A 19385-nucleotide genomic window follows, 5' to 3' on the forward strand; every position below is an offset into this window, starting at 1 on the left:
TCCCCACCCACAGCCCAATCCTCAGCTCCTAATGGCCAGAAACAACGGACCAATAGGAACTGACCCCAGCCAATCTCCTATTGGCTGGAAACAACCAGCCAATAAGAGCTGAGAGATTGGCCTGGCGAATGGGTGCTGAACAAGTCTCTTCCCCCTCCTGGAGGTGACAGCCGGTGGAGTATGCAGATTGCAGTTTTAAGTGAGTACCGGCTGCAGCAGACAGGGAGCCCCGCCTGCCTTGGGGGTGCTGCAGGCTTCAGTAAGCACCACCCAGCCAGAGCCTGCCTCTAGCACCCCAGCCCCTCCTAAACCCAACTCCCTCCCCAGGTCACCATCCAAACCTTCTGCACCCCCTTGCCCTGTGTCAAAACTCCCTCCCAGACCCCCGCCTACACTCCTCCCCCAGGCCACAATCCTCTCCTGCACCCAAACTCCCTCCCAGACCGTGCACCCCATTCTCCTGCCCCAAATCACCACCCCCTCCCGTAGTCTGCACCTGCTTTTCCCACGTCACAGCTTCCTCCCAGACTTTGCACCACCTCCGAGTGCCCTCTCCCAGGCCAGAATCCTCTCCTGCACCCATATCTCCTCCCTGACCCTACACCCCTATCCCTTCACCCAGGTAACAACCCCCTCCTTCAACCAAACTTCCTCTCAGACATCACACCACCTCCTGCACCCCAGTCCCTTACCCCGTGCGCCCTTCTGTGCCCAACCTCCATCCTAGACCCTGCACATCCTCCACAGAAAAGTGCGGCCCCTGAAATTTTTAGCAGTTATGCGTTTACAAAAACAAACACATTAACATCTCTACTGTCTGTCTACTAAGAAAACTAAATGGTGCTAAGCTCACTAGTAAGCATTTCCAAAATAGAACATTCCGCCACACAATGGCACATCTGATTAGCTTTACTCACCTGAATAGTCCCACAAAATACACACATACTTTCCAGGGATAGTGCTACTTAGTTCTCTTAAGAGCCAATGTTACATCAGTGGGACTAATCATGCAAATAAAGTTAAGTCCATGCGTAAGTATTTCCAAGCTCTGGCATGCTGACATGTGTGACTAATATGACCATGCTAAAATGCTCTCCAATATAAAAAATAACCAAGTTGCTACATGAAAATATTTTCTGATCAAATATACTTCTGATGTAAAGAAATCACTAAGACTAATTATGCTCCTCCTTACACCTAATTTCCAGCAGGATAACTATACACCTCAATAGATTTACTCCTGATTTAAACCAGTATAAGAAAAAAAAAAGAATGAAGCCCCATCATGCATGGATGTGAGAAGTGATGGATATAAGTTCAACAAAATGTGCAAAGTTACAAAATCACAGTGATACATAAATGTTTTGAGAAAACAACATATTGGAGAAATAACAGCATTCAGCTCACAAATGTATTGTATCGTAGATTTAAATGCCCTAAATTCACTATAAAATCGTTCTCCCCTTTCCAGTGGTTGGATTTTATTGAGCAGTTGCAAGAGGCTGTTTAAACTACTCAAGCAGTTTCTCTAATCACTTCTTGTAGCTGTAGCCATCCTCCTGCTTCTCACTGAGGGACCAGCTGTGCAGTTGGATTACTTTTATTTTTCTACTTGGTGTGACAAAAACACCTGGCTAACGGATGGGTGTGAAAGGTAAAGGAAACACAAGTTACTGTTAAAAACATTAAACTTAACTTAAAAGTTAAAAGCCGGCCCAATGAAAGAGATTTTACTGCCCTGTGAGAATCTTGAGTCCTAGTGAAACTCCACTTCAAATAGCCTCAGCTCTAATAAGCCTTATGGGGAAGTTACACTTACACGGTTTACAGAGGGCAGAAATTAAGGTGACAAAATGTGGTGTGTGCATTGCAAGAAAGAGGGGGAAGGGAAATAAGAATTCCAACAATTACTGCCTCACAGACGGAAGGAAGAGAGCCAGACAAGGAAGGTTATGTGGTATGGTATGGTCAGGACCTCAACATATAAGATTAAGCCGTGCTCCAACATTTTAATGGATAAAAGCAGCTTTCTTTTATACTCTAGACTGACAGAGTATCTTTCAGTCAAAGCACATTAATAAACCACATAGTATTATACTTGTCACACCTATCATGCTACCTCTCCATACCTACTCTGGGCACATCATTAGCAATTATGTGCAGAATGCTTGAATGAGTTGAATACTACGGGAAGGTTCAAACTCAGATTCCACTGATTCTGAAAACCTAACTTCACTTTTAACTTGCTATTATATGTGAAAGAAAGAGCATAGTCAACCTGTAGTAAAAGCACAATCCAGCAAACTTTTACTCACGAGTAATACAGATTGTCTTATGAGAGCCAATTGCACTGAGAGCAAGCCAGAGCCAATGCTCCATAAAGTCCTAGAAAGTAAGCACTAGTCACACGAGTAAGATCCATGTCCTAGTCCTCATTCACATGAATAATCTCACTCACTTCATGAGTGAGGATTACTCACACAAGCAACAGCTGCAAGGCTGAAAAGTAAGTATGGTGGATTTTAAAGACCCTGATTCTGTTCCCAGTAAGTCTGTGGATAAGTCTTTCATGTATTTCAACATAAGTAGGTCTGAGCCTAAGGTTTGTGTTAAGTTTTTAATCTTTGACAGTAATTAAAAAAAAAACCACACCACACAATCTCAACAAGCACAAGTAATGAAAAGTTAAAGTTGAGAGACAAAGTTACCAATCTTTCCTTTCTAACTTAGAAATCTGATTTGTCTCAGCTATTGCATCAAATTTGCAGACTATAACACTGCAATATATTCCATTTGCCCCCTAAAAGAAAACATGTATTTTCTTTAGTTAACACTTTTTAAACAAATGTTTCAAAGTAAATATTACAACTGTAGAACACAAAGGCTGCGTCTAGACTGGCATGATTTTGCGGAAATACTTTTAACTGAAAAGTTTTTCCGTTAAAAGTATTTCCACAAAAGCGCATCTAGATTGGCAAGTGCCTTTGCGCAAAAGATTTGCTTTTGTGCAAAAGTATCCATGGCCAGTCTAGACGCAATTTTGAGCAAGAAAGTCCAGATCGCCATTTTAGCCATCGGGGCTTTTTTGCGCAAAACAGTTCTTCCCTGTCTACACTGGCCCTCTTGCACAAGTATTCTTTTGCAACTGCTTTTGCACAAAATCTTGCCAGTCTAGACGCACCCAAAGAGCTGAACCAATACCTACTATAATGATAATTACATCAAGCCCTAAGACCAGAATTTTCAGAAGAACCAAAACTCCCATTTAGACATCAAAATAAGTGGCCAGTTGTAAAAGAGGTCAGTGCCCTACAAGCCTGGACAGGAGCTGAGCTTGGAAAAAAAAAATGTAGCTCTGAATTGTTTTGAAATTTTGGCCCCAAATGTGCGTTCACTTCTTTAAAGTCTGCAAATAGGTCCTTTTGTCTAAGCAACCACATATTGTTATTGCTAAAACAGAAAAAGTTTAATCTTTAAACCTTACCTTCAGCGATTTACTTCATGTGCCCACACTAACCAACAGGACAGAAAGAAGAAAAAGCATCTGGATTTTCACTTAAGAAGCTGCAATCATTGAAGTAACACCCACCCATCTGTAACCTTATCCTTTCAGTGAGAATTTATACCTGCAGTGTGAACAAATGATGAAAGTCAAACTGCCAGCAACCATCCTCACTAATTACCTACAGGTCTCTCCTTGTTCATATAATTCTAGTGAATCTTGAACAATATGCTCTGCATTAAACTAAATTCTTAGTTTCCAAAGCAAGATATTCAAACTTTAATGTGACATTTAGTTATTACCTTAGAGACAGACCTAGGTGCACAACATTTTTCAAAGATGTTTTCAGAGAAAGGAATGTACTTTCTCAGTTCAAAAGGATCAATGTTAATGACTTTTTAACTTAATTGCCTTTCCAGCTTTCTGCTATGTTGCTTACAAATTAGTTTTTACCTTACATGACATTGTGCAATATCCACTAATATCTTCTATATTGATAAACACTTTGAAGGTTGATGCTTATATTCAATTATCTATTCACTGGCAGAAAAAAAAAGAATACAGTGCTCAGCAAAACCAGAGGCCATTCAGTGTAATCAGAGAATAGCAGAATGAATGGTTAATTTTCAAAAACCTCAACCACATGTATCATGTAAGTGACATCATAGGACAGGCAATAATTATCCTATAGAAGAGAGAATAGGAGTTATGTTTCTTCAAGTAATCAAGGCTGTAAACTCATAACCCTACTGTCATGTATCTTCCTAGTATATATGCAGTAAAGAAAAAAAAAAACTTGTAAAACCCTCACAAGAATAGTATTGACTAGATGTCACGTTTTTTTTAAAAAGCACAATGTGTCTAAAAAACTGTAAATATACTTGAAATTGTTTCTCTGAATAAGAATGTCTTCATACCACAAATGCAGAGCTATTAAAATGTGCCTACATTTTAAAACATCTGCGTGCCTTTTTAAGGCCAAATCCTCCTGTTCTCCCTACCCCAGTGGGTCGGGAAAGTACCCCACTACCTTTAATGGAACTATTTGTTTAAGGCAGGAGAATCTGGCCCTCTCTGGGCAACTGTCAGTGACATGAATCTACAAATTTTATTTAAATATTCATTTCATATTCAGTTTAGGGCCCAAATCTTCACTAGTGTTCCTCTTCTGACTTCAGCCAGCCAAAGATCTAACCTCTGATCTTGTGTTTTAAGTTTAGCTAACCCAAAGAATTTTTAAATTTGAACATGAAAGTGAAGCACTATGTTAAATCTGCTTGAAAACAGATGTCCATGCTACATGAAAAGCTATTGCAATGCGTTAAGTTATTCTAATCTAAAGTCGGCCTTCAACTGAACTCTTTTTAATTCCATTTCCTGCCCACTTTAATGTGCTTTAGTGGTCCACAGTAAAGTTAAAGCAATAGGTGTGTGTCATAAAGATGAATTGTGCTATTGGAATGCATAATACAGTGGAAACAGGAAATGAGAGCAATCTGGTTTATTTACATCTCAGGCACCCATCAGCACCTCAGCCTACTCCCCATTGGTTACAAGGTTCTTTCTTCTTATCTCTTTGCATAGGCCCCTGCAAAGATTTAACTTGTAACCTCTCACAAGGGAAGGGTAGAGGCTGATCACATCTGTGTTTGTGAATAGGCAGACTATTGCAGCAAACAGCCATGCAGTGTATTTAGTTGGGGAAAAAAACAAAATAAAGGTAATGGTTGTGATTTAAAGTAATTAAAGACAAAGAAAATGTAGAATCCCAAAGAGATCTGCTATCACAATTAAATTTAAGTCAACACACAGGAACCAGACTACTTTGGAAAAACAATAATTACTATCTTACAAAATATTACTTTTAATCTCCTTTCTTTATGATCTAATTAAATAGATATTTTACTTGCATTTGAGTCAATTTTAGTATTCTATATATTTGATAAACTGCACATCCAAATGAGCATATAATTTTATGCTTATTTTAATACAGTATGGCTTCATTTTTAAAATGATTACTTTTAATGTGTAAGTTTATTGTTGGTTTTAAGTAATCCTTTAATTTCTCTCTCTCTATTCTGTGACATACTGTAACTTCACAATGCAAATTCATCACTGATTTGTTTCAGATGAAAATCTGTTCTTGCAATATCCATTTGCTACTTTGTCTATATCATAGTATCTTTTATAATATAAATGTTTTTTAAAATAGTTATAAAGCCATTACTGCTTACAGCTAACCCGCTGTGTCTCAAAAGCTCTCCTTTGAATCTTCATTTTTCAAAAAATGCTTAGACAGAAACCTTTGAGATAAACTGGATATTTTACATAAAAATTGATCGTTTTTTTAATTATTTTCCTGTTTGAGACTGGGGAGTGAATTCTCACTGGTGTATTGGTGCTTTAACTTTGATCCATCTATTGAAATGGATGGGACAGCACAACTTTTCATAGCACCAGAAGCAGTGCTCCCCAACACGGTGCCCGCGGGCACCATGGCGCCCACCGGGGCATTTGTGTGTGCCTGCCAAGTGACCAGGACCGGCCCAAGCCATTCTTGCGCCCAGGATCCCGGGCACGCGGGGCATGTGCGGTGCCAGCCTCAGGCACGTGCGGCGCATGAGTGACCCTGCCCCGGACACGCAGCAGCCCCAAAAGGTTGGGGACCACTGCACCAGAGGGTTGGAAGGGACCTCAGGAGGTCATTGTATCCAACCCCCTTCCCAAAGCAGGACCAACCCCAACAAAATCATCCCAGCCAGGGCTTTGTCAAGCTGGGACTTAAAAACTCTAGGAATAGAGATTCCACAACTTCCCTAGATAACCAATTCTAGTGCTTCATCATCTTCCTAGTGAAATAGTTTTTCCTACTATCCAAGCTAGACCTTCCCCACTGTAACTTGAGACCATTGCTCCTTCTTCTGTCATCTGTCACCATTGAAAACAGCCGGAACATGAGTAAGATATCAGAATTGGATCTAGAATCTGTATAGTGTATACAGTTCACATCACTTTGCCAAAATGGGCCTCTGAACCCTGTTCTAGGAGAACCACCTTACTGGGATGAAAAGAGTATTTCAGCCTCACTACCTTGACTCTGCTGAAAGCGATGATCAGTTCTGAGGCAGTCTATAAGCTGACGGGAAACAGGATTGAGACCAACATCCCATTTCACACAGTCACTGGAGAGGTAGCTGATAAACAATTGTTTGGGCCTGCTCTTCAGTTGGTATAAATGGGTGCAATTATGTATATTTCAACAGAGTTATGTTCATCTATATCGGCTGGACTTTTCTATTTGTACAGGTCAAAGCTTCTGGATTCCCATCTCAGGGTATGTCTACACTACCACCCTAGTTTGAACTAGGGTGGTTAATGTAGGCAACCGGAGTTGCAAATGAAGCCCGGGATTTGAATTTCCCGGGCTTCATTTGCATATTGCCAGGCGCCGCCATTTTTAAATGTTCGCTAGTTCGGACTCCGTGCCCGCGGCTACACGCGGCTCGAACTAGGTAGTTCGGACTAGGCTTCCTATTCCATGAGGAGTAACGATAGTTCAGAATAGGAAGCCTAGTCCGAACTACCTAGTCCGTGCCGCGTGTAGCCACGGGCACGGAGTCCGAACTAGCGGACATTTAAAAATGGCAGCGCCCGGCAATATGCAAATGAAGCCCGGGAAATTCAAATCCCAGGCTTCATTTGCAACTCCGGTTGCCTACATTAACCACCCTAGTTCGAACGAGGGTGGTAGTGTAGACATTCCCTCAGTGACAATGATGTCAGCTTGGAAAACCTGGATATGAGTCTCTGGGAAAAAATGCATGGAGTACACAGGACAGCTATATTCAAACTCTTCTGTTTTTCCAGTCAAACCATCTCCATCCAACTAACAGCAAAAGTTAGGAAGTTGACACTTTTCCTAAGTTTTTCATAAAACAGCCCTCATATATTTAAACTCACCTTAAAAGGCCAGCACCTAGCATAACATCATACCCCTTTAGCATATCATGCACCTGCTCAATTTATTAATTACTTTCTAGTGAATGAACACAGGAGAAATATAAGGTAAATGGCTCAACTTTCAGAGCAACAAGGCTGCCTATTGTGTATCCTTCCTAGAAGCTATAGATTGCCATATGCAGAGGGTCGTTAGCACAGCAGGGGGGCGATCTCCAGAAATAGTGCAGCTTACATTTATTCTGAATGACAATTAAAGTGTCAATGCTTTAACAAAAACTGACTTGCTGGCTTGACTTGACTTTAAATGTACAAAAATAGGGATCACATCTTTTCCCTGGGGCCAGACTTTTCCCACTCCCTTTCACCTGCCCTTTGTTCAAAAAAAATGAGGGGCAAAAAGGTCATAGGCTAGCACAGAAACACAAACAGGAGACACTACTTCTCCACTACTCCTATGATACGCTACAGAAGTTTGGATCCCTATGGCCTTGCCACCAGCCCACTCCCAGAAGACAGTCCTGCCCTTTTCAGAGGTGGTTCACCTCTTCAGCCACACCAGTTACCCCTATCACAGACCCCAGAGAGTCTTCAGTGAGGTAGAGTGCAATTACAGTCACATTATCAGGGCCACATCCACCTGAAGATGCCCCTCGTGCCATACAAGTAGCTGACTTCCCCGTCCCTCACTATTCCAAAATTCCAAAATAACGCTGCTGTGTAGACACAGCATAAGAGAACTTGAGCATGTGACACAGTTTCTCTGCACAGTACCACATAAGTGGCAGACTGACTTGCTGTTATGCTCAGGAGCCCTGGGTGCGAGGGCAGAAAAAACAAGATATATTTTAAATGCCCTACTTTTGTTTGCAGGCTATTTCACTACCCATGTCATTCAATTTCAGTCTGAATTTTTTCTGCCTTTACTCCTAGTTGTACCCCTTTGTACTACACTAAGTAATTCCTCTTTTCTTACGTATGTGTAGTGTATTATCACAATCCCCTGTGCTTAGCAGCTGCCTACCAAGATGTACTGTATATACTTGATCATAAGCCAACCCCCACAAGCTACAAAAAATTGTAAAAGCGACGAGGAGTCCTGTGGCACCTTGTAGACTAACTGAAGTGTAGAAGCATAAGCTTTCGTGGGCAAAGACCCACTTCGTCAGATGCATGACGACGAAGATGCATGCATCTGACGAAGTGGGTCTTTGCCCACGAAAGCTTATGCTCCTACACTTCAGTTAGTCTATAAGGTGCCACAGGACTCCTCGTCGCTTTTGCAGATTCAGACTAACACGGCTACCCCTCTGATAAAAAATTGTAAAATCACAATGACCTGTTCATAAGCCAACTCTATATTAGCAATTTGCAAACTTCCAGTCCAAGCTCATCAGTGTAAGCCGCTGGCACATCGGGACATTTTGTTTACCTGAAGCATCTGCAGACACGCAGCTTCTCATCTCCCATTGGCTGCTGTTTGCAATTCCCAGCCAATGGGAGCTGTGGGAAGCAGCACTAACCAAGGCTATGTCTAGACTGCAAGCCTCTTTCGAAAAAGCCTCTTTCGAAAAAGAGCATCTAGACAGCAAGAGGAAATTTCGAAAAAGCAAGCTGCTTTTTCGAAAGAAAGCAGCGAGTGAGTCTGGATGCTCTTTTTCGAAAACGCCCTGTTTGCAGTCAAGAACGCCTTTTTTCGAAAGAGCACTTTCGAAAAAAGGCGTTCTTCCTCCTGAAATGAGGTTTACCGCCATCGAAAGAAAAGCCGCGTTCTTTCGATTTAATTTCGAAAGAACGCGGCTGCAGTCTAGACGCAGGTGAAGATTTTTCAAAAAAAATACTACTTTTTTCGAAAAAAACCCTGAGTCTGGACACAGCCCAAGAGAATTGTTGGTTGCCACTTCCCACTGCTCCCGTTGACCCAGGACAGCGAACAGCGGCTACTGGGAGCTGAGGGGCTCAGTGCCTGCAGACACTCCAGGTATATAAAATGACCCAGTGTGCCAACAATTTGCCCTACTGGGTTGGAAACTGAAGTTTAACCAACCCCCTCTCCCCGAAGTTAAAAACAAATTTGTAAAACACAATGGCACATTCATAAGCTGACTCCAGGTCTTTACTGCATCATTTTTTACCTCCCGCCCCCCCCCCCCCCCCCGCCAAAAAGCAGCTCATGATTGACTATATGCGGTATGTATTTAGCTCTTTTAATCTTTCCTTACAAATGAATCCTTCCAGCCACCTATTCAATCTGTTGCTCTTCTCTTCATTCTCTCCAGGCTTGCCTGCACCTTTCTGGAACAGAACACAATATTCCTAGTTACAAATTACCACTTAGTGACCAGAATTGATAAAGTGCACCAATGTCAGTACCCTCAACTAGAATAGCTGATTATAGGGGACCCATACAATCTCATTAAAAAGCCTAAAATGCTCTGTGAGAGAAAGTAAACCAGCAGCATTCAATTATAAATGGAAAAACATCTACAAGAGATGCTGGTGACACACTAGTTATGGTGCCAACTGGGTGGCATGAGAAAAATGAAACTTTATCCATCAGTAGGCTTATCTTTCAAGCCTGGCAGCCACACTCCCTGCTGTGAATTTTATGGCATCTTCATAAATAATTTACTAAGTAAACACACTGCTCAGTTGACCTAGAAATATTTCTTCCATGTTTTCAGGAAGTACAGATAACACATAACAAAAGCAAGTTTTCCATCATACACATAGGACAGGAGACAGAGATATTGACAGACTGTTCACACACACTCACACCCAGAGAGGGAGGCAATGCAGCTAAGGCTGAGGAAGGCAGATCCTCCAGCCCCACCTATAGCTCCGCTCCCTCTGCTGAGCCCCCCCCCCCCCCCCCACTATGGAGAGGGGACGAGCACATGGCCCAAGCCTCTCCTGCCTCCAGAGCTGTAGGGAGGGAGGAGGCCTCATGGCTCCAGCCTCCAGAGCCCTGAAAGCACGAGAAGGGTGGACGCCGGGGGCAGCAACACTCCACCCACAATATAGTGGGTAGTGTGTTGGCGGGGCCATGCCTGGCAGTTTGGGAAAGCAATGCCTTCCCCACCTAGGCTCTGTGTGTGTGCGTGCGTGCGTACGTGCGTGCACGCGCACGCATCTACACTGCAGCTGGGAAGTGTGTTTCCCAGTGCTGGTTGACTTACACATGCTAGCTCTGCTTAAGCTAGTGTGTTAAAAATAGCAGTGAGGTTATGGCAGCAAAGTGCAGTTCAGGCTGCCCGCTAGCATTCCTACCCATCTGAGGTAAAGCCAGAACGTCACATTTACTTTGGTATCTGGGTGCCATTTAGAGTTATCAGATGCCCAGTTTTCAACCGGAAAATATGGTCAAAAAGTGGACCTGGAAACCCTAACTGGCACCCAAATCAGAAGTCCAGTTCCCACTAGGAATGCTAAATACCAGTTCATTGAATAGTCAATTAACCTCATGAATTCTTATCAGTTATTTGACTATTCTATAGTCCCCAGGGTTGAGGTCGGCAGCCAGTGCACTCCAGTCCCTGTCCTGAGGAGCCCCCTGCCACTTTGCACTGCTACCTCTGATACAGAAGAAGCCGTATCAGGTGGCAGCAGTTCCCAGGAGGAGGCAGCTCCCAGGTGGGGGGAGTCTGAGCTCCCAGATGTAGCACAAGTTGAAACTGAGCCCGGCTGCCTGCCCCCTGACTCCTAATACACTTTAAATGTAGAGCCGCAGCCGGGATAGATCCTGGACCTGGCATAAGCCAGGACAGAACCAGGCTGCTGGACAGCCTGCTAAAATATTTACTGGCAGGGGGAGAGCAAGAGGGGTGTGTGCATATAGTCTATAGCATTAACCTATAAGCTTTTGCTTATCAGTTAATTGGTTAGTCGACTACACTATTACATCCCTACTTCCCAGAGTGTGGATCAAGATGCTGGGTCATTAAGCTACATAGAATCATAGAACATTAGAACTGGAAGGGACCTTGAGAGATCATTGAGTCCAGTCCCCTGCCCTCATGGCTGGACCCAGTACCATCTAGACCATCCCTGATAGATGTCTATTTAACCTGCTCTTAAATAACTCCAGAGATGGAGATTCCACAACCCCCTAGGCAATTTATTCCAGTATTTAATCACCCTGACAGTTAGGAAGTTTTTCCTAATGTCCAACTTAAACCTCCCTTGCTGCAGTTTAAGCTCATTGCTTCTTTTCCTATCCTCAGAGGCTAAGGAGAACAATTTTTCTCCTTCCTCCTTGTGACACCCTTTTAGATACCTGAAAACTGCTATCATGTCTACCCTCAGTCTTCTCCTTTCCAAACTAAACAAGCCCAATTCTTTCAGTCTTCCTTCATAGGTCATGTTCTCTAGACCTTTCATTATTATTTTTTCTCTTCTCTGTACCTTCTCCAATTTCTCCACATCTTTCTTGAAATGTGGTGCCCAAAATTGGACATAATACTCCAACTGAGGCCTAATCAGCACAGAATAGAGTGGAAGAATGACTTCTCGTATCTTGCTTACAACACTCCTGATAATGCATCCCAGAATCACGTTTTCTTTTTTGCAACAGCATCACACTGTTGACTCATATTTAGCTTGTGGTCCACTATAACCCCTAGATTCCATTCTGCAGTACTCCTTCCTAGACAGTCACTTCCCATTCTGTACGTGTAAAAGTGATTTTTTTTCTTCCTAAGTGGAGTACTTTGCATTTGTCCTTATTAAACTTCATCCTATTTACCTCAGACCATTTCTCCAGTTTGTCCAGATCATTTTGAATTATGACCCCATCCTCCAAAGAAGTTGCAAACCCTCCCAGCTTCGTATCATCTGCAAACTTAATAATCATACTCTCTATGCCATCATCTAAATCTTTGATGAAGATATTGAACAGAACCAGTCCCAAAACAGACCCCTGCAGAATCCCACTTGTTATGCCCTTCCAGCAGGATTGGTTAGCCAGCCAGTTATGCACCCACCTTAAAGTAGCCCCATCTTAGTTGTATTTCCCTAGTTTATTGGTAAGAATATCATGCGAGACCATATCAAATGCCTTACTAAAGTCTTGGTATACCACGTTCACCACTTCTCCCTTATCCACAAAGCTCATTATCCTATCACATGAGCCTTTGCTAAGCCTCAGCCAGCAACATCCTACCTTGCAGAGAGGCTCTTTGAGACTATCCAGCAAGCAATGTGTGGGGAGAAGGGGAGAGGAGTGAGAAACACAAGCAGGGCCTTAAGGGAAAGAAGTTAGCAGGGACCCCAAGTACAATCCTGCCTATCTCCTGGATATACAGGCAGTCCCCGGGTTACGTACAAGATAGGGACTGTAGGTTTGTTCTTAAGTTTAATCTGTATGTAAGTTGGAACTGGCATCAGCCGCTGCTGAAACTGACCAGCGGCTGACTACAGGAAGCCCGAGGCAGAGTTGCTCTGCCCCGGGCTTCCTGGAATCAGCCACTGATCAGTTTCAACAGCGGCTGAATCTGGACACCTTAGACAGAGCAGCTGGGGCGCTGCCAGGTAAGTCCCCGCAGCGCCGCACCTCGGCGCTGCGGGGACCAACCAGCAGCAGCCCAGCTGCTCTACCCCAGGTGTCCCCAAGTCAGCTGCTGCTGAAACTGATCAGCGGCTGATTCCAGGAAGCCCGGGGCAGAGCAACTCTGCCTTGGGCTTCCTGTAGTAAGCCGCTGGTCAGTTTCAGCAGCAGCTGACTTGAGGACGCCTGGGGCAGAGCAGCTGGGGTGCTGCTGGGTTGCTCCAGTAGCGCTGAGGACCGGCGCTACTGGACCAACCCAGCAGCATCCAAGCTGCTCTGCACCAGGCGTCCTGATTCAGCCGCTGCTGAAACTGACCAGCAGCGGCTGAATCAGGAAGCCTGGAGCAGAGCAGCTGGGGTGCTGCCGGGTTGGTCCAGTAGCCCCGAGAGCGGTGCTGCAGGACTAACCGGCAGCGCCCCAGCTGCTCTACCACAGGCGTCCCGAGAAAAGCCTGGTCTGCTAAGACAGCTAGTTGTGTGGCCGTTCCACAGATTCACAGAGTTTAAGGCCAGGAGGTGCCATTATGATTATCTAGTCTGGCCAAAGAACTTCCTCCAGAGGAAGCCATGACCCCAATAATCCTATTTAATAAACAAGACACTTCACTCTCGAATTGCACTTGTATACACACCTGCTCAAAAAACAATGTGCATTTAAAGGAGTCATTCTTATGTACAGCAAGCGTGAATTCTGTAAAGTAAAAACATGTATGAGCAGATTCACAGCAGGTGTAAATCATCATAGCTCCATTGACATCAATGGCCCCATGTCAATTTACATGAGCTGTGTATCTGGCCCAAAAACTATACTACTGAAGACACAAACGTTGTCATCTTGAGAAATCTGAATGACTTCCTGAATTCCCAACTCCCAACATAGCTTCCTCAGGATACTGACTGTGTAATACTAATATTTGATTTATGCTCGTAGTTCTGTTCTCAGAGCATCTCATTATGCAGCAGTATGCTCAAAAATGTGTGTTTTATTGCACAAGATGGAGGTCATGGTTCATGGGGAAAACTTGCGTGGAAACCATGGGCTGGGACCTTGTAACTCCAGTGCTGATCACCAAAAAATGCACTGGTTTAAATTAACATGGGTATTCCATAAATGCTCCTGTATTTAAAGGTTAGGAAAGATTTGTGAAAAACCCATGTTCCAAAGAGCCATTCATCACAAAGACAAGTCAAATAATAATAATAAAAAAGCAATGACAAAGCAGCATAGCCAGCCTAATCAGCCACCTAACTACATGACAGCCCAAAGGCATCTCTAGAGCCATCAGAACAACTGTCTGTGGAACCTGCCAATGAGCCAGATGCTGCTGCTGGAATAATGCTTGTGTTAACATAAACTCAGAGATGCAAGATGCTTAACAGAGAGAGCAATCAATCTTCACTATTATCATGTGGCTGCCAAGCTTTGCTACTATGCCACAGAGACATGAAAACAAACTTCGTCAGAAACATTTTGGTTCTCTTTGACAGCCAACTTTTTTTTTCCTCCCTTCTATTTAAAAACAAGCGGTGATATGGGTGTAGCTATAAATGACCTGATGCTTTTCCTGTGTTAACAACAGAACCAGGAAAGAATATCATTTGCTAAAGAGTTCACTGCCAAAAAGCCAATGAACTTATCATACAGTTTAGGAAATTCCTATCTCGCACACCAATTAGTGACCCAACAATGATTGATTTTATGGTCCCATCTTGACTTACAAAGAGAACTTCCTTTGGGGCTCAACTTTCCATTACCTAACATGTGGAAAACTGTATATGATGGATGCACAATGCAAACCAAAGGAAAATAAGTAATTTTTTTAACCTTGATTCCACCATACTGCTCATGTTTTGGTCTTCCTACAGGAGATGCACTTTGAACAGTGACTTCCTTTCCTTGCCTTCACCTCCTATCCCTGACACACACACACACACACACACACACACACACACACACACACACACACACACACACACACACACACACACAAAGTGGGCACTTGATCAAAAAAAGAAACAACAGGAACTAGCAGCTACTAGTTATCACTGGATCAAAACATTTCTATGCACTAACTTCTCAGCCAATTCACTGTCCTTGAAGACACCGCTTCAATCCTCTTCTGCCACAGTAGAAACCATTAATGGAAGTGACTCCTCTTCACCCTGAAGCATTGCATATTAAAAGACGCTGCTTTTTAATCACAACTCAATCAGAGGCAGGCACTCATTCTTCAGAGCTGCAGAAGGCAGCTGAGCAGTGCATTTGGGTATCTGCGTGGTGAGAAAACGTACTGGTAAAAAAGACAGGCTGGATATTTATCCTTTATTTAATTTTATTAATTTTATTTATCTAACACAGGCACCCCTAATCAAAACTCAGACATGTACTTACGCTAACTGCCATTATAAGGGTATGGAAAGCACCAAAACAAACTGTGGGTGCCCCTACCCAGTGCAGATTAGCTGCAGCTGGCTGATAGCTTCCAAAACATAGCTCTCATGCTGTCAAGGGCTTCGTTATCCCAAAAAACTCCTCACACCACCCATCATGTTTTTGGGCTCTATCACTGAGCTCCTCCCAAATCCCAGATCCCTCCTCCAGACACACAGTCCCCTCAGAGTCTTTTTTCCTCTCATGAAACAGCAGCCTCCACATCCCTGCAAGGGGAGAGACAAGGTCCAGGATCCACAGAGGTCCAAGGGAGGGGGACGAACTTCTATTTCCTCCAGTTCTCCAGGGCTCCACCAGCATTTTGGCTCTGCTCTCCTACCACACAGATCTGTCTGTGTGGGGGCTTATACTATATATTATAATAAATATTATGGTATTGTCCATAGGCCCGATTGGGAGTGGGGCTTCATTGTGCTGAGAGCTGTACAAACCTAGAAAAGAGGGACTACCCCTACCCCAAAGGAATTGCAATACTGTATTAAAACATTTTGATTTCACCATAAGGTACCATATAGAATAGGGGTGGGGAATTTTTTTGGGTCAGGGACCACTTGACCCATAGAAAAAAAAAATCAGTCAGGAGCTGCACACAGGTGAGAAGCGGGGGGCCTGGAGCACCATCGTAGGCTTCCCAACACTGGAGGAAGGACCCTGAGCCTCAGGGGTCGGAATCAGGAAAGCCAGAGGCCAGATACGGTCTCTGGGCCTTACATTCCCCACCCCTGATATAGAACTATGGCAACTCAGAAGTACTCAGTGATATATATGTTATGACTGAAAAAAATAATTCACAGAGAGAAAGCTTATTCAGAGGCTGCCTAGGTAAAATTATAAGATGAATACCAAGTACCATTAAACAACCGACAAGACAACTGACAGATACACTAACCAAAACCATTAAACATGTAACATCCATGCTGCAATTAAAACTTTGCAAAGCACTTTAGTGTACACCTGGTTATTGCTCTGACATCTGCTTCAGTTTTATATGTGTTTATAAGTTGGACCAAAGAGGAAGATAACTGATTTTATGGACTGATCATGAGAAAAATGACAACATGTTACAGTTTACTAGTCACCAAAAGTGGTATAAAAGCTCAAATAAAGCATGTTACTGTTCAAAATACTTAGTTACCGCATTTTATAATGAATCATATATAACCAAATAGTTTTCATCCTCCATTGAAGAATAATTATTTTATTTTAAACTAAAAGATCATGTAATAAAATGAGAGTGAATTCAGAGTCTGAACAATCACAGTTGTGCTGAACATATTTTTAGGCATATGGCAATTTTATAATGGTCATTGGGGATGAAGAACTAAAATTCTATTGCATACTCTGAATTAAGATTTTTCACATAAAGCTGCACCTCTCTGGAAATGAAAAATTTGTTAACTGTCTGACTACCATGACCTCATAATAAATTAGCTGTCAACTTTGGAAGTCTTTTTCAGTGTAAAAGGAACCAATTGTTTTCAGTAGATCCAAAAAAGTAACTAAGCCTTTTTTCTTTTGTTTCAAAAATATTAGGTAAAGAAAGCCGAACACCATCGTATGCAGACTAATCATACATCCTCCCCCCCAACACACTGCAGCTACAATATGCAATATAATGTTCCCAAATAACTGCCCTTACTATTGTAAGTCTTGTATTTAAGAAGTTCCTTCCTGTTTAAATGTAGAAAGCCAAATGTATTTTCCCACCACTTGCCATTGTGCAAAACTCCTTTCAATTTCCAGCAAACTAGCTGAAGATGGATTAGTCTACAAAATGATACAATTTTAATTAATCATTTTCTCTCATTACAAATTTCCTAAACACATCACTAATCTTGATAACTAACCTCAGCATGCAGTAGGTGCACCTACAGACATCGTACTCTTGAAAATATTCAAGATAATAATTGTGATTGCTTTTACAAGGTAACAAGAGAACAAGATACACAAAGAGTGCTACACATGAATAGGCCCTATCGGAGGGGTTTTGAAAAGTGGCTGTTAATGGGCAGCTTCCATCCCCTCCATATGACTAGAAGCACTACAGGCTGAACCTCTTTAGTCCAGGATTCTCGGGACCTAACTGATGCTGAACCACAGAATTTGCTCTACCAAAGGAGGTCAATATTGTCTAGCAGCATTACCAACAGCTCTTAGAAGACAACAGCTATTAGAAGACATTTAAGGATAAATTAGAGTTAAATAACAGCACAGAACATGAGAGCCAGGACGGGTGGCTATAAATAAACTTTAAGGGACTGCAGAAAACTTGGCCACATCCATAAGTGGACATCCAGCTAATTAACATCGTGCCGGACCACAGATGTCCCTGGATCAGAGAGTCCCAGAGCAGAGAAGTTCAACCTATATAACTATTAATGGCTCAGGGGGCAAAAGAACTGATGCCCCACACTAACACTTAATATCTTCCCTTTGCACACTCATCCCCAGGCTATCAAGTGCTTGGTGAACTGACTCATGCTCATCCCTTAGATGCCTCTTTCTCCTAGACATACCTCACCATCAACACTCTCCACTCCAATAAAATTCCACACAACCTCTTTCCCTAGGCTGCCTCTCATTCACGGTACACCCAATTCCCCATGCTCACTCGATCCCACTCACCACTATTCCTGCCCCTTGTGGGGCAACCTTCCCCAGGCAGACCCTCCCCCCCACAATACAATGAACAAAATAAATTGGTAGTAAAAAAAAAAAAAAAAAAAAAAAGAGACTGGTTGGGATTGGTTGTTGTCTTAAAAGAAATGGGAATCACCCTATCCTCATAAGAGAAATAGAAAGGGAGCTTATCAAAGCCTGATCATTCACCAATACAAACACAGAAGACAGACAACCAGGCAGGGAAACTTCTCCCACCTCGGCCCCTTTCTACAGTAACTGATCTTATTAGCCATGCACAAAAAGAAAAATATCCTTGGATCAAGATGATACACAAGTCTACCAACTGTTCCACTGATGCATCACTGGCCCACCATGCACACAGAATCTCCCCTCATTCTTGGGCTTTCTGCCCTGCCTAAACAGCACTTCATCCTCAAAACTGCCCACTGCTTCACTTCAAAAAGCATTATCAACACTCCTCTAACTGACAGAGCCTGATGGCAACCTGATGCTGCAAAAAAGGAAACCCCAGGCAGCTCCTGCCATATGCTCTCTTCCCAGTCCAAATTGCCACACACCAAATTCTTAAGGAAGTGATGTTTTCAGCAGTGGGCAAACAGACCCAATGGCTGCATGTAGCAAGAGTAATTTAATAATTTCCCCTATATCCTTTATAATGTACTGATTTAAATGATCTATTTTGACGAATTGCCTCTTTATAAATCTTGTACCACGGAAAGGAAAATCACAGAGACTTCAACCCAGAGGTCTCCCTCCTAAAGAAAACATACAGTCCTTAGGGAGATTAAAGTGACATTTAGGGATGCAAATAAAATGAAACCAGATGAATAGTAAGCATTATATAGAGGGTTATAGCTTCCAAATACAGTTAACACACAATCCTCACAACATCTCTGTACAGTAGTTTGTCATTCCTATTTTACAATCAAGGATTCTTAGGCACAAAGAGATAAATGCTCCTAATATTTAAGGGCACACACCTAAATTGAGCACACAAAAAGCAAAGAACACATGTATGTAGGGGATACATGTGAGCTAAGATATGTGCACATGCAATTCACTGTGTGTGTGTGTGTGTGTGTGTGTGTGTGTGTGTGCGCGCGCTCAGCAATGTGAGTGTAATTTAATTACCTAAGGTCCCCCCAGATAATCTGTGGCAGATCTGGCACTAATATCCTGTAACTCTCTCACACACACATTCCTTTCGACAAGGCTGCCAATGTAGCTGGTCCACCTGCTCTAGTTGCCCATCTATTGGCCAAGACCGAAAGCTGTTACTCATTCAG

The 19385-nt window shown here is 42.8% G+C and overlaps 1 protein-coding gene across 4 annotated transcripts in view; it reads right to left on the reverse strand.

Moving 5' to 3' along the window:
- Positions 1–19385, reverse strand: part of KIF26A (kinesin family member 26A) — a 150419-nt gene that overhangs the window by 101711 nt on the left and 29323 nt on the right. Inside the window, exon 1 of one of the 4 annotated variants that reach the window (XM_075926467.1) lies at positions 3485–3607. The exons of the other annotated variants lie outside the window; for them this stretch is intronic. The gene's annotated coding sequence lies outside the window, so the exon portion shown is untranslated. Of the gene's footprint in view, positions 1–3484; positions 3608–19385 lie in introns of those variants that run through there. 4 annotated transcript variants of the gene reach the window in all.

This window comes from Pelodiscus sinensis, chromosome 4, assembly GCF_049634645.1.
Source record: "Pelodiscus sinensis isolate JC-2024 chromosome 4, ASM4963464v1, whole genome shotgun sequence".
Lineage (NCBI taxonomy): Eukaryota > Metazoa > Chordata > Testudines > Trionychidae > Pelodiscus > Pelodiscus sinensis.